The sequence below is a fragment of the Bombina bombina genome, chromosome 3, assembly GCF_027579735.1.
Source record: "Bombina bombina isolate aBomBom1 chromosome 3, aBomBom1.pri, whole genome shotgun sequence".
Lineage (NCBI taxonomy): Eukaryota > Metazoa > Chordata > Amphibia > Anura > Bombinatoridae > Bombina > Bombina bombina.
The window spans coordinates 966,544,393-966,555,754 of NC_069501.1; the positions used below are offsets into that span (position 1 = coordinate 966,544,393).

The 11,362-nt window shown below is 36.0% G+C and overlaps 1 protein-coding gene across 1 annotated transcript in view; it reads left to right on the plus strand.

Moving 5' to 3' along the window:
• The window catches only part of ACVRL1 (activin A receptor like type 1), a 256,334-nt gene that overhangs the window by 76,700 nt on the left and 168,272 nt on the right, over positions 1–11,362 (plus strand). The gene's annotated exons all lie outside the window — the stretch shown is intronic.

Genomic DNA, 11,362 nt, shown 5'->3' on the forward strand with positions numbered 1-11,362 from the left:
CATTGCTATGTGGATTACACTTGGAGGAATCTTGATTTATATATGGCCTCTTTTAGACCTTGAAATAATATCATAGTGAATAATATTTTAATGAGGGAACCATATGTGTTAGTTTCAGAGTAGTAATTAGGAAACGGATAGTGTAGATGATTATAGGATCAGGTACACAAATAGGGGCTGATAACCTTCCATACATTTTAAACATATTTAAAAGTACAGAATAGAAGCTAGTGGCTAAGGTTAACAGGTGTCTTATTGAGGGAAACATTAATGCTGAAAAAGCAACCAAAGTGTTATGGGTATTCAACCGGGTCTTAAAAGGTGAGTTACTGCTAGTGTAGACCTTCAAAAGTAAATATCTCCCCTGAGCCCAGAATTGGAAATTTAATTTTTTTAAGACTAGAGGGTAGAGGACTTGTTAGTGCAAAATATATTCTAGAACACAATTACTTGCCTACTGTTGTTAACGATGGTAGTCCATTATAGGGAAATGAGATGTGCTATCCCGGCCGCGGACAGCCCATCATCAGTATAGAATAGAATAAAACAGCTAACCTACATTAGAGATGCTATTACCCTTTCAGCAGTAAGCAGAGGATTCAATCCATATAAAATATTCTCGTGACTGTATGTATACTCAAGGGGAGTGGTTAAACTACATCAGACCTCACCGCAGTATTACTCTGTCTGTGTAGAGAATTTGATATAAAATATAAGTAAAATAAGATAAATCGGAGGGTAGTGGATATGGATACAACATTACAAGCCACAAGTTATTGTAAAGTCTTTTATATAATGATAGGTCTTTAAGTGTTTGTAGATAAGATGTACATTAATCTTCATGTATTTTGTGCATTCTAAGCTAGCCCTAGGAGATTTGGTTGTATACAACTACAGCACTGTGCAAGATTGCAGCCTTATTCGTTTTTGGAGTTAAATTAAGCAGTTACCAGTATGTTTTGTGATAGTGCATATATCAATTTATATAACAAATAATATATAATAATTACAACCCAACAGTAGATATGAATTAAATATCTAACAGAAATATAAACTCTGTGTATAAACAGTAATATGCAACAAGATAGAAGCCTGTGATAGCCCTTAACTGAGTCTCAGACAAAATGTCCTCATATATATGAATTACACATAGTAGAAAGGATATATCTGAGCAGGTGGTACATAAACATACAAACTCATGCACACTGTGTAGTAAACCACGGACAAATATATTTCAATACCATTAGCTAATTTATGATCTATATTTGAGTATAACACTGTCAATCTCTAACAGTGTAGATATAGCCGGTATATTGTCAGGACTAGAAGCCACTGCACAGGATACTCCACTTTGGTTATTCACAAGTATTATGCAAGTGCATCAGGTAAAAAAACGACAAAGTTTGTCACATTTCCCATTATAGGTGTATAATCACACTTCCTATTTCAGGTATAAGATCTTGTATCACTCTTAGTATACAGAAGTGGTGATGATTTTCGAAGTCAACCTTCTCAAAAAATAAACAATGGACAAGCTTAGTTACTCACTGTTATCCGGCCTCACTCATGCAAGATGGCGGAGTTAATGTTATAAACCGTTTCACCGGACAGCGTTACCTGTGGAAAGCCTGTGACTTGTATTTCCTTCACAGCAACCTCCAAATGCTGCAATTCTTTACCAATATCCACCATATGTAGAAATAAAAGTCTTGTGAGAGACAGAGCATTAAATCATTGCAGTAGATTTATTCAAATAGACAAACAGGTGAACACCACTCCACACACACCTCACAGCCACATCTGACGCGTTTCCTGCGTTTCCTGCCGCTAAACGGCACTTCGTCAGGGATATTGACAGCTGCTGTGAACCTCCCTTAAAAAGGCTAAACCCTCGCATCCAAATTTAAAGGTACAATACTTCTTCTAAAGCCTTTCATTCAAGGGGGTTATACAAACACATTATTACAAAGTAAAATAATATAAAATATTCAATACAATGTTGCAACTTGAGCACACTAAAGTTAACACATAATTTCACATAGAGAGGAACTCCTAGCCTCATATAATATAAATATATATAACGCTCCATGAATACAATTGTTATTCTTACAGCTCATGGCTAGCCTATAATTAAGTTTACTGGTTTGAAAATTAATTACAATTAATATACAAGACATTACCTCAATTCATAGTGATGACAATATAGTAAATATTTGAATAGTATAATACAAAAGATGAGAATTGATCTGTTCCAATTTCCAAATAATACATTGTAACAGGACCAACAGTGTTATTCAATCTTAAAAAATAATAATAATAATTATTCTAAACATTAATTCGAATTTCATCTTAATTACCTATATATAATTTTACATCCGAAATCATGTTTATACCCAAAGGACTTCCGGTTTTCAATGTATATATCCAATAGACTTCACTCCTATTTAGGGCTTGAACTCTATTACCCCCAACATTTTGCTTTGGTATTAAATCAATACCTTGAAAGGAGAAAAGTGTATTGATATATTCCAATTCTTGTTTATTATAATTATCATTTCTTCTGTGTAATGCAAAGTGCTTAGATACAGGTGTTTTTGGAATATCATTTTCCAAGGACAACAAGTGCTCCCTCACTCTATCCTTGAGCATTCTTGTAGTTCTTCCTGTATATTGACTTTTACACAATTTGCATGTGATCAAATATATTACAAATCTTGAATTACAATCTATATGATGGTTGACCTTATATGTATTACCAGTGACAGTTGAAGTGAAGGTATCACTTTTTTTCATATAGCTGCAAGTTTTACAAGGTACTCCTCCACACTTGAAACTACCATTACATTTTCCTAACCACATTTTATTTTCAGTTTTAGCTTTATCAGCAAAGTTCCGTTTCAGACTATTCTCTATAGTTTCAGATCTTCTAGAGACACACCTAACACCTTTTTCTATAGTTGCTCTTAATTTAGGATCGTTTTTCAACAATGGAGTAAATCTTTGTACAATTCTACATATATCCTGATACTGTCTACTATACTTTGTTGAAAAAGTCAACCTATCTATGTCTCCATTTGTTTTCCTCGGTTTATCCTTTAACAAAGCCTGTCTATCCATCTCATTAACTGCCTTCATAGTTTTAATTAAATCCTTCTTGTTGTACCCTCTATCACTCAAGCTATCAACTAAATTATTAGCTTGATCCAAGTAGGTCTCCTTATCACTACAGTTACGCCTAAGGCGCATAAATTGCCCCTTAGGAATTCCTTTCTTTACACAGTAGGGGTGACCTGAGTCAGCCCTCAAAATGGTATTACCAGAAGTTTTTTTCCTAAAAGTCCTAGTATTTATGCAGCCTTTCTTGCTATCTCCTACTAGTGTTAGATCTAGATAATCTACACTTTCATCAGAGTTATAGTGTGTAAATTGTAAATTGTTATTATTATCATTCAGGTATTGTATGAATTGTTCTATGCTGGTTGCATCCTTTTTCCAGACGATCAAAAGATCGTCTATAAATCTGGTATAGAAACAAATCCTAGATAGAAAAGGATTATTACTAGTAAACAATTTATTAAGTTCAAAATAACCCAGATAGAGGTTAGCATACGAGGGGGCGAATTTCGCCCCCATCGCTGTGCCCTGGTTTTGGACATAATAAGTCCCCTCAAATAGAAAGTAATTGTGGCTCAAAAGGAACCTCACAATGTCAACAATATAATCTATAAAACCAGATTCAAAGTTAGTATGAATGTGTAACATTTCCCTGAGGGCCACAAGACCCTCTCTATGAGGTATACAGGAGTATAGAGATACCACATCTACGGTTAAAAAAGTAAGGTTATCTGACCAATCTAGATGTTCCAATTTTCTAAGTAAATGTTTGGTATCTCTCAAATATCCTGGCAAATTTTTAACAACTGGTTGTAAGAAATCGTCAACCCATTTACCTAAATTTTCTCCTATAGTACCTATAGTAGAAATAATAGGCCTTCCAGGCGGATTAAGCCTGGACTTATGGATCTTCGGTAGATGTTTGAAAACTGATATTGTTGGACTTTCATTAATAAAACACTCAGCCTGTGTTTGTGTAAGATAATTCAGGTGGATACCTTCATCTAAGAGCATTCTTAGTTCCCTATTAAACTTCTCAGTGGGGTTAAATGTAAGTTTACGATATGTTTCCCTGTCAGACAGCTGTCTTTCAGCTTCTTGGACATAAGCTACTCTATCCTGCACCACAATAGTGCCCCCTTTGTCAGATTTTGATATCACCACATTTTTATTATCTTTAATTTGTTTAAGTGCTGCTCTTTCACTATATGACAAGTTATCCCAATTTTTTTTCTTTTTGTTTTCACAATTGACTTTAGTATTATAAAGTTGTGTTAATTCCTCTTCTACTACTGTATGGAATACTTCTATAAGTTCCCCTCTCGCATGAATCGGTTAAAAGTGACTAGTGTGGCCTATCTTACATTGTGAGCTAGGTATACTTAAGTTACTCTGATTATATCTTAAACTTTCACTGTCTAGTAATCTCAAGCTATTAGTATCACATAATTCTTCAAATGACAAGGTTTCTAGATTTTTAGTAATAACTTCACTATTGGACATGTCATTAGAACTAGTGTTAGTAGGATTTCCTTCAATAGATTGTGGTTCCTCATTAAAAAAGTGTCTCTTCAGGGTTATCTTCCTTACAAATTTATTAAGATCTATTATAGTTTCAAATAGGTTCATATTTCTATCCGGAGAGAAGCCCATCCCTTTTGAAAGGGCAGTCTCTTGTATTTTAGTTAGAGGATATGATGATAAATTGACAACATTTAATTGCTCTTCTCTTTTGTAGCCCTGGTCAGCCTGCTCGGATACTTTGCCTTTGGCTCCTCCTCTTTTTTCTTCTTTATTCTCTTTGGATCTCCGTCTTTTACCTTATCTTCAGTGCTTGATATATTAGGGGTAATCCCCAGATCGACCAAAGATCTATGGCTTGCATTATCTTTAGATCTTGCTCCCATTTTATCGCTCTCATAGCTGCTGCAAACCGGAGTGGAGGACTTGGGACTATAAGCATAAGTGCTCCCCTCAGCATCCGAGAAAGTCACTTTTCTCTGTTCTTCTTTATTCGATGCTTCCCCTTGTGAATCCATTCTTTTTCCTTTTTGTTTACTGTGATGGTTCTTTTTTTTATTTTTATTTTTATGTTTATTCATGGTATTTCGTTGCAAACCAGTACTCCAACTATACACGACATCCAGGTCGTAATCTTTACAGTCTCTTTGGTATTTCTCCAACATTGGTGTGTCCGGTCCACGGCGTCATCCTTACTTGTGGGATATTCTCTTCCCCAACAGGAAATGGCAAAGAGTCCCAGCAAAGCTGGTCACATGATCCCTCCTAGGCTCCGCCCACCCCAGTCATTCTCTTTGCCGTTGCACAGACAACATCTCCACGGAGATGGTTAAGAGTTTTTTGGTGTTTAAATGTAGTTTTATTCTTCTATCAAGTGTTTGTTATTTTAAAATAGTGCTGGTATGTACTATTTACTCTGAAACAGAAAAGGATGAAGATTTCTGTTTGTAAGAGGAAGATGATTTTAGCAGACAGTAACTGAAATCAATTGCTGTTTCCACACAGGACTGTTGAGATGAAGTAACTTCAGTTGGGGGAAACAGTTAGCAGTCTTTTCTGCTTAAGGTATGACTAGCCATATTTCTAACAAGACCATGTAATGCTGGAAGGCTGTCATTTCCCCTCATGGGAACCAGTAAGCCATTTTCTTAGTTAAACATAAAAGAATAAAGGGCTTCAAAAAGGGCTTAAAAACTGGTAGACATTTTTCTGGGCTAAAACAATTGCTTTACTAGGCATATTATGCAGATTCTAACTAATTATTGGTATTATAATCTTGGGGAACGTTTAGAAAAACGGCAGGCACTGTGTTGGACACCTTTTTCAGATGGGGGCCTTTCTAGTTATAGACAGAGCCTCATTCTGGGACTGTATAGGGGTTAAATGTAAAAACGGCTCCGGTTCCGTTAATTTAAGGGTTAAAGCTCTGAAATTTGGAGTATCCTGTGCAGTGGCTTCTAGTCCTGACAATATACCGGCTATATCTACACTGTTAGAGATTGACAGTGTTATACTCAAATATAGATCATAAATTAGCTAATGGTATTGAAATATATTTGTCCGTGGTTTACTACACAGTGTGCATGAGTTTGTATGTTTATGCACTTAAAAATTCTCCTTTTTGCACAAGACTGTGTTAGTATTCAGTGTGGATACTTGAATATTGGTGTATCCTAACCATGGATCAGGAAGAAATCACGAATAGACGAGCTAAACTTGATTCACTAATTAAAGGGGACACCGCTCCTACACACACACCTGTTGATTTGAGCACACTATTTTCACAAAAAGAAAAGTTAACTATTAAGGAACTAAAAACATGGTGGGAAATGGAATTTTTACAATTATATATTACAGAAAATAAAATACCAAGGGGACTCAGAATGAAAAAGTATCCAGCAGCGGAAAAATTGGATACTGATTTCATGAAAGAGTGGAACCAAAATCTAACAGATTGTTCTGTGGTCCTCATGAAACAATTGCTAAAGAGGAGAACAAAAGAAAGGGAACAAACTCTGAACTCCAAATACAGATTGATGACCTCAAGGATGATGAAAGATTTGAGGATTATATGAAACAATTGAAGGATACTACAGAAAGGATTGACAATGAAATAGTGAATAAGAAATTAGGAAAATACCAAAGAGACTGTAAAAATTACGACCTGGATGTCGTGTATAGTTGGAGTACTGGTTTGCAACGAAATACCATGAATAAACATAAAAATAAAAATAAAAAAAAGAACCATCACAGTAAACAAAAAGGAAAAAGAATGGATTCACAAGGGGAAGCATCGAATAAAGAAGAACAGAGAAAAGTGACTTTCTCGGATGCTGAGGGGAGCACTTATGCTTATAGTCCCAAGTCCTCCACTCCGGTTTGCAGCAGCTATGAGAGCGATAAAATGGGAGCAAGATCTAAAGATAATGCAAGCCATAGATCTTTGGTCGATCTGGGGATTACCCCTAATATATCAAGCACTGAAGATAAGGTAAAAGACGGAGATCCAAAGAGAATAAAGAAGAAAAAAGAGGAGGAGCCAAAGGCAAAGTATCCGAGCAGGCTGACCAGGGCTACAAAAGAGAAGAGCAATTAAATGTTGTCAATTTATCATCATATCCTCTAACTAAAATACAAGAGACTGCCCTTTCAAAAGGGATGGGCTTCTCTCCGGATAGAAATATGAACCTATTTGACACTATAATAGATCTTAATAAATTTGTAAGGAAGATAACCCTGAAGAGACACTTTTTTAATGAGGAACCACAATCTATTGAAGGAAATCCTACTAACACTAGTTCTAATGACATGTCCAATAGTGAAGTTATTACTAAAAATCTAGAAACCTTGTCATTTGAAGAATTATGTGATACTAATAGCTTGAGATTACTAGACAGTGAAAGTTTAAGATATAATCAGAGTAACTTAAGTATACCTAGCTCACAATGTAAGATAGGCCACACTAGTCACTTTTACCCGATTCATGCGAGAGGGGACCTTATAGAAGTATTCCATACAGTAGTAGAAGAGGAATTAACACAACTTTATAATAATAAAGTCAATTGTGAAAACAAAAAGAAAAAAAATTGGGATAACTTGTCAAATAGTGAAAGAGCAGCACTTAAACAAATTAAAGATAATAAAAATGTGGTGATATCAAAATCTGACAAAGGGGGCACTATTGTGGTGCAGGATAGAGTAGCTTATGTCCAAGAAGCTGAAAGACAGCTGTCTGACAGGGAAACATATCGTAAACTTACATTTAACCCCACTGAGAAGTTTAATAGGGAACTAAGAATGCTCTTAGATGAAGGTATCCACCTGAATTATCTTACACAAACACAGGCTGAGTGTTTTATTAATGAAAGTCCAACAATATCAGTTTTCAAACATCTACCGAAGATCCATAAGTCCAGGCTTAATCCGCCTGGAAGGCCTATTATTTCTACTATAGGTACTATAGGAGAAAATTTAGGTAAATGGGTTGACGATTTCTTACAACCAGTTGTTAAAAATTTGCCAGGATATTTGAGAGATACCAAACATTTACTTAGAAAATTGGAACATTTAGATTGGTCAGATAACCTTACTTTTTTAACCGTAGATGTGGTATCTCTATACTCCTGTATACCTCATAGAGAGGGTCTTGTGGCCCTCAGGGAAATGTTACACATTCATACTAACTTTGAATCTGGTTTTATAGATTATATTGTTGACATTGTGAGGTTCCTTTTGAGCCACAATTACTTTCTATTTGAGGGGACTTATTATGTCCAAAACCAGGGCACAGCGATGGGGGCGAAATTCGCCCCCTCGTATGCTAACCTCTATCTGGGTTATTTTGAACTTAATAAATTGTTTACTAGTAATAATCCTTTTCTATCTAGGATTTGTTTCTATACCAGATTTATAGACAATCTTTTGATCGTCTGGAAAAAGGATGCAACCAGCATAGAACAATTCATACAATACCTGAATGATAATAATAACAATTTACAATTTACACACTATAACTCTGATGAAAGTGTAGATTATCTAGATCTAACACTAGTAGGAGATAGCAAGAAAGGCTGCATAAATACTAGGACTTTTAGGAAAAAAAACTTCTGGTAATACCATTTTGAGGGCTGACTCAGGTCACCCCTACTGTGTAAAGAAAGGAATTCCTAAGGGGCAATTTATGCGCCTTAGGCGTAACTGTAGTGATAAGGAGACCTACTTGGATCAAGCTAATAATTTAGTTGATAGCTTGAGTGATAGAGGGTACAACAAGAAGGATTTAATTAAAACTATGAAGGCAGTTAATGAGATGGATAGACAGGCTTTGTTAAAGGATAAACCGAGGAAAACAAATGGAGACATAGATAGGTTGACTTTTTCAACAAAGTATAGTAGACAGTATCAGGATATATGTAGAATTGTACAAAGATTTACTCCATTGTTGAAAAACGATCCTAAATTAAGAGCAACTATAGAAAAAGGTGTTAGGTGTGTCTCTAGAAGATCTGAAACTATAGAGAATAGTCTGAAACGGAACTTTGCTGATAAAGCTAAAACTGAAAATAAAATGTGGTTAGGAAAATGTAATGGTAGTTTCAAGTGTGGAGGAGTACCTTGTAAAACGTGCAGCTATATGAAAAAAAGTGATACCTTCACTTCAACTGAAAGGCTTTAGAAGAAGTATTGTACCTTTAAATTTGGATGCAAGGGTTTAGCCTTTTTAAGGGAGGTTCACAGCAGCTGTCAATATCCCTGACGAAGTGCTGTTTAGCGGCAGGAAACGCGTCGGATGTGGCTGTGAGGTGTGTGTGGAGTGGTGTTCACCTGTTTGTTTATTTGAATAAATCTACTGCAATGATTTAATGCTCTGTCTCTCACAAGACTTTTATTTCTACATATGGTGGATATCAGGTGGTACATAGCTTTATATTATCTAACAAGCTCCGTAGGACTGCTCATATGTTACAAAGTCCTGATTCTGAAGCTCGCCTACCCTATTCCGCATGGCTCAGCAGGAGGGATTCTGATTAGGAAAAGGGACTGTAGGTAAGGGAGATATTTTCACATGAGTCTGGAAGTTCATTGTTGATGGGATGCGAGCTGGCTCTGGTTACTGCAGATCAACTTGAGCTCTCCATTAAGTTTGCGCCTAAAGTCAGTAGATGCTGGGGATCTATGAGAGTGGTAGCCGACATGGGGATACAGATTCAGAGACTCCCAGACTGCAGGGCACTTTGAGTCAGGGGAGAAAGTTTAATGCCAGATTTTTTTTTTAAATAAAAAAAAAACTATATAATGCCCAGACATTTTGAGGGCATTTGGGGCACTTTTAATCTAATCTCTGGTTAATTTTCGGAGCGCTAATTGCTACCGTGAGATTGGGATAGTAATAACCAGTTACTTTTAATGGCTAGTTAATTATTGCCCTCCCGCAAACGGGCATATTTGCCCGTTTGTGAGAGCGCAATAATTTAGCACTCCACTTGTAATCTGGCCCAAAGTGTTTAAGTTATAGTTATTACATCCAAAACAAAGGTTAAATATCATTCTTATTGTTATTATTATCATTAATGTATAAAGCGCCAACACATTGCGCAGCACAATATTCACAAAAAGGGTTTTAAATTAGAATTAAAGGAATATCATTTGTGGATGACACAATGATCACATTACCAAGGGGCAGTTTTTTGGGGGCATCACTAGTCTGCCTCACTCCTGAGACATCCAGGGATTGCCCAGTGAGCCTAATACCAGCATGCATTTCATGTTAGTATCTAGGCTCCACTTTAAGACTACAATCACTGTGACTGACTTACAGTGATCATATACTCAGTAACTGTATTTTTTCTGTAGTCTTGCAATAAGTTAATATATTGGCCGTGTGTTTCTGAATATATTAATATCTCATTTACTGTAGTTGTTTTTTAAGAGCCAAACTCTCCACCTCTCGCTTGCTACTGGTATTTTGTTAGTAAAACTCACTTATTATAATGTATCTTATCACATCCCTGCAGGGGCCATTTAGGTGAAATCTTCAGAGTGCTCTTCTAATTCTCAGAGCTGGAAACCCACAGTTTTCTAAATTAAGCTACAGGACAGGAAAGCATAATAAATAATGGCAAATCTTTTCTTTTTACACTCTCTATTATACCAAAGTGTTTAATGCCCCTTTAAGAGGCATGCACTAGAGATAGAGCTGTTCCTCTACTCCTGAATGACCTGACAGATACAATGGTTAATAGAGGGAGCTGATGACCCCCTCTGTACCCCAGTTGTCTCCGATTACTGTATTCCTGGGTGTCAGTGAGGGAAAAAATGAGCATTAACTCTTCTGTATCCTGCAGGTCATTTATTTGTACAAGGACAGATCTGAGCACTTCAAAATGCTTTCTGTCTGTACAGTAACACCTGGTTAAATGCCAGTAAAAACTAAACAATGTCATTTTTTTTTAGTTTGGCAAACACTATTCCTATGACTTAAATATTCTGCCCATGTTATTGCAGAAAAAAATGAGGTTCATTGTGCATTATCTTGTATTCCTGTCAGTCACGCAGGGGTGCAAGAGAAAACCATCTTTCTTTCTTTCTTATGAACAAAATTAACAGAGAAAAGCAAAACAGTTTTCAAGTACCTTTACACAGTCAAACATGTTTGTGGTCCCTAACAGCATGAGTTTTGTTTGACACATTTAAATTGTGTATTGACATTCATTACTGTCTAACGGTA